Source organism: Lolium rigidum, chromosome 2 (assembly GCF_022539505.1).
Source record: "Lolium rigidum isolate FL_2022 chromosome 2, APGP_CSIRO_Lrig_0.1, whole genome shotgun sequence".
NCBI classification, from domain to species: domain Eukaryota; kingdom Viridiplantae; phylum Streptophyta; class Magnoliopsida; order Poales; family Poaceae; genus Lolium; species Lolium rigidum.
This window is the reverse complement of record NC_061509.1, coordinates 163,619,670-163,625,315: the sequence shown is the minus strand read 5'-3', so window position 1 is coordinate 163,625,315 and position 5,646 is coordinate 163,619,670.

The window sequence follows — 5,646 nt, the reverse complement described above, 5'->3', positions numbered from 1 at the left end:
CCAATTGATCTGTTCTTGTTTTTCAAGCCTTGCTTCCCGAAGAGGACTGTTGAGGGAGCTCCTCGGCAATGCCCACCATGAGGGATTTAGGGTTGACAGAATCCTGCAAGCTAGCACTCGACATCGGATATCAAACAAATGTGAGAGAGATTTACCCAGGTTCGGGTCCTCGATGAGGTAAAACTCTTACTTCCTGCTTGTCTAATCTTGATTATCGAATATATCGGGTTACAATGGGGTAGCCGATAGGCTTCTATGGTTATCTCGCCGAGAAGCAAGGATTCTAGGGTTTCAGCTCTAAGTCGGGGTGAATCTACGTACTCTTGTTGTTCTGTCTTTCGGTGGGCCCTCTCCTGGCCTTTATATTGTAGGCCAGGTCCCGAGAGTCTTATACGAACTCGACTAGGTTACAAAGAAATCTATTCTAGTCTTTCCTTTAATGGTGTCTTCTTGCCTTTTTCGTCAAGAATCCATCTTCCGCTAGGTCTCCTTTGTTGGAACCGACGTACATGCCCATCTTGGTCATCGGGCAGTCTTCATGGGCCATAGTTGAGCAAAGGAGGTAGACTAATGTTGGGTACCCGAAGGGTAATGCCCACATCAGTAGCCCCCCGAGTGACTGGCCGAAGTGAAGCTTCGGGCATGGACTATAATTGCCTTCATCCGAATATCCTTTACTGTCGAAAAGAATTGGGTCTTCATTTTTGTTGCGGATTTGAAGTCATTTCTTATCCGGTGCGCATCCAGCGCTCCCGATGGGAGTAGCCCCCGAGTCTAGGGACAAATATTTGCAACCGTGCATAAACTCATGTTGTACTGCTCGAAGATCTTGTTGCCGATGCTTTTTGAACTTCCTTCATCATCCAATATCTTCTAGCAGTCGAAAAGAATTGGACCTCCTCGTTCACTTTGAAATATAAATTGCTTGATATCGGGTGCGCGTCCAGTGCTCCCGATGGGAGTAGCCCCCGAGTCTAGGGAGGGATGTTTGTAGGATAACGTTGCATAGAAAACAAAAATTTTCCTACTGCGAACACGCAATCCAAGCCAAGATGCAATCTAGAAGACGGTAGCAACGAGGGGGTATCGAGTCTCACCCTTTAAGAGATTCCAAAGCCTACAAGATGAGGCTCTTGTTGCTGCGGTAGACGTTCACTTGCCGCTTGCAAAAGCGCGTAGAAGATCTTGATCACGATCGGTTCCGGCGCCACGAACGGGCAGCACCTCCGTACTCGATCACACGTTCGGTTGTTGATGAAGACGACGTCCACCTCCCGTTCCAGCGGGCAGCGGAAGTAGTAGCTCCTCTTGAATCCGACAGCACGACGGCATGGTGTCGGTGGCGGTGGAGAACTCCGGCGGAGCTTCGCTAAAGCACGCGGGAGCTATGGAGGAGAGGGGGCGGCTAGGGTTTGGGAGGGGTGGCCGGCCACTCAAGGGGGCGGCCGGGTTGTGGTCTTGGGGTGGCCGGCCCCCTCCCTTGGCCCCTCATTATATAGGTGGATCCCCAAGAGTTGGTCTCCAAGTCTTCGAATAAGACCCGAACAAAAAACCTTCCATAAGGAGGGAAACCTAGCCAAGCTAGGACTCCCACCAAAGGTGGGAGTTCCACCTCCCATATGGGGGGTGGCCGGCCCCCTAAGGGGGAGTCCACTTGGGACTCCTCCCCCACTAGGGTTGGCCGACCATGGAGGTGGAGTCCCATGTGGACTCCACCTTCCTTGGTGGTTTCTTCCGGACTTTTCTAGAACCTTCTAGAACCTTCCATAGAACCTTCCGCGACATTTTAGTTCACATAAAATGACATCCTATATATGAATCTTATTCTCCGGACCATTCCGGAACTCCTCGTGATGTCCGGGATCTCATCCAGGACTCCGAACAAATATTCGAACTCCATTCCATATTCAAGTACTACCATTTCAACATCCAACTTTAAGTGTGTCACCCTACGGTTCGTGAACTATGCGGACATGGTTGAGTGCTCACTCCGACCAATAACCAATAGCGGGATCCGGAGATCCATAATGGCTCCCACATATTCAACGATGACTTTAGTGATCGAATGAACCATTCACATACAATACCAATTCCCTTTGTCACGCGATATTTTACTTGTCCGAGGTTTGATCTTCGGTATCACTCCATACCTTGTTCAACCTCGTCTCCCGACAAGTACTCTTTACTCGTACCGTGGTATGTGGTCTCTTATGAACTTATTCATATGCTTGCAAGACATTAGACGACATTCCACCGAGAGGGCCCGGAGTATATCTATCCGTCATCGGGATGGACAAATCCCATTGTTGATCCATATGCCTCAACTCATACTTTCCGGATACTTAATCCCACCTTTATAGCCACCCATTTACGCAGTGGTGTTTGATGTAATCAAAGTACCTTTCCAGTATAAGTGATTTATATGATCTCATGGTCATAAGGACTAGGTAACTATGTATCGAAAGCTTATAGCAAATAACTTAATGACGAGATCTTATGCTACGCTTAATTTGGGTGTATCCATTACATCATTCATACAATGATATAACCTTGTTATTAATAACATCCAATGTTCATGATTATGAAACTAATCATCCATTAATCAACAAGCTAGTTAAGAGGCATACTAGGGACTCTTTGTTGTTTACATATCACACATGTATCAATGTTTCGGTTAATACAATTATAGCATGGTATATAAACATTTATCATAAACATAAAGATATATAATAACCACTTTTATTATTGCCTCTTGGGCATATCTCCAACAGATCTCCCACTTGCACTAGAGTCAATAATCTAGATTACATTGTAAGGAACCTAACACCCATGGCATTCCGGTGTTGGTCATGCTTTGCCCTAGGGAGAGCTTTAGTCAACGGATCTGCTACATTCGGATCGGTGTGTACTTTGCAAATATTTACTTCTCCATCTTCGATGTACTCGCGAATCGAGTGGTAACGCAGCTTGATATGCTTCAGCCTCTTGTGTGACCTTGGTTCTTGTGCACTTGCGATGGCACCCATGTTGTCACGAGTATATGACTAGTGGGTCCAATGCACTAGGAACCACACCGAGCTCTACAATGAACCTCTTCATCCATACCGCTTCGATGAAGCCTCGAAGCCGCTATGTACTCCGATTCTCGTTGAAGACTTCGCCACCGTGCACTTGCTTCGAGCTTGCCCAGACTTACTGCGAGCACCATTCAATATAAACACGTACCCAGACTGTGACTTAGAGTCATCAGGATCAGTGTTCCAACTTGCATCGGTGTAACTTGTTACAACGAGCTCTTGGTCACCTCCATAACAAAGAAACATATCCTTAGTTCTTTTCAAGTATTTCAGGATATTCTTGACCGCTGTCCAGTGCTCCATTCCTGGATCACTTTGATATCTGCTAGTCAAACTAACAGCATGCGCTATATCCGGTCTTGTACATAGCATGGCATACATAATAGAGCCTACTTCCGAAGCATAGGGGATCTGATTCATCCTTTCTCTTTCTTCGCCGTAGCCGGTCCTTGAGTCTTACTCAAGACCTTGCACGGTAACATAGGTAAAAACCCTTTCTTACTTTCGTCCATTCTAAACTTCTTTAGAATCTTGTCCAGGTATGTACTCCGTGATAGCCCTATTAGGCGTCTTGATCTATCTCTATAAATCTTGATGCCTAATATATACGATGCTTCACCAAGGTCTTTCATTGAAAAACTGTTATTAAAATAACCTTTTACACCGCTTAATAGTTCTATATCATTCCCAATCAATAATATGTCATCTACATATAATATCGGGAATGCTACGGAGCTCCCACTCACTTTCTTGTAAATACGAGGCCTCTCCATGACACTGTATAAACCCGAAGTCTTTGATCACCTTATCAAAGCGTCGGTTCCAACTTCTTGATGCTTGCTTCAGTCCATAGATTGAACGCTGAAGTTTGCATACTTTGTCAGCATTACTAGGATCGACAAAACCTTTGGGTTGTACCATATACAACTCTTCCTCAATGTCTCCATTAAGGAACGCCGTTTTGACATCCATCTGCCAAATCTCATAATCGAAAAATGCAGCTATTGCTAACAAAATCCTCACAGATTTTAGCTTCGCTACGGGTGAGAAAGTCTCATCGTAGTCAACTCCTTGAATTTGTTGGAAACCCTTTGCGACAAGTCGAGCTTTATAGACAGTAATATTACCATCAGCATTCTGTTTTCTCTTGAAGATCCATTTATTCTCGACAGCCTTTCGGCTATCGGGTAAGTCTACCAAAGTCCATACTTTGTTATCATACATGGATCCCATTTCGGATTTCATGGCTTCTTGCCATTTGTTGGAATCTGGGCTCATCATCGCTTCTTCATACGTCGCGGGGTCCTCATCATTGTTATCCACAATCATGACATTTAGACAAGGATCATACCAATCGGGAGTGGCACGTTCCCTTGTCGATCTGCGAGGTTCGATAGTTTCCTCGTTCGAAGTTTCATGATCATTATCATTAGCTTCCTCTCGTTGCCGGTGTAGGCGGTACGAGTACAACTTCCGTGCTTGCGCTACTCTGATCAACGAGTATAGATTCATCAATCTCATCGAGTTCTACTTTTCTTCCAGTCACTTTTTAGTGAGAAATTCTTTCTCAAGAAAGGTTCCGTTCTTAGCAAGAAAGATTTTGCCTTCGGATCTGTGATATTAAGTGTACCCTATAGTTTCCTTAGGATATCCTATGAAGATGCATTTCTCCGCTTTGGGTTCTAGCTTGTCCGGTTGTAACTTTTTTACATAGGCTTCGCAACCCCAAACTTTAAGGAACGACGGCTTAGGTTTCTTATTAAACCATAATTCATACGGTGTCGTTTCTACGGATTTTGATGGTGCTCTATTTAAAGTGAATGCAGCTGTCTCTAATGCATAACTCCAAAATGATAACGGCAAATCAGTAAGAGACATCATAGAACGAACCATATCTAATAGAGTTCGATTCCGATGTTCGGACACACCGTTTCGTTGTGGTGTTCCCGGCGGTGTCAATTGTGAAAGTATCCCGCATTTCTTTAAATGCATGCCAAACTCATAACTCAGATATTCACCTCCACGATCAGATCGTAGAAATTTAATATTCTTGTTTCGTTGATTTTCTACTTCACTTTGGAATTCCTTAAACTTCTCGAAAGTTTCGGATTTATGTTTCATGAAATAGATATACCCATATCTACTCAGATCATCTGTGAAGGTTAGAACATAACGATAACCACCGCGCGATGCTACACTCATTGGTCCGCACACATCGGTATGTATGATTTCCAATAAGTCGGTAGCTCGCTCCATCATACCCAGAAAATGGAGTCTTAGTCATTTTTTCCATCAGACACGCTTCGCATCTATCAAGTGACTCAAAGTCAAGTGATTCAAGTAATCCATCAGTATGGAGTTTCTTCATGCGCTTCACTCCAATATGACCAAGACGACAGTGCCACATATAAGTAGAATTATCATTCAATTTAATTCACTTAGCATCAATGTTATGTATATGCGTATCACTACTATCGAGATCTAACAGAAATAAGCCATTCTTTTCAGGTGCTCGACCATAAAAGATATTATTCATAAAAATAGAACAACCATTATTCTCAGACTTGAA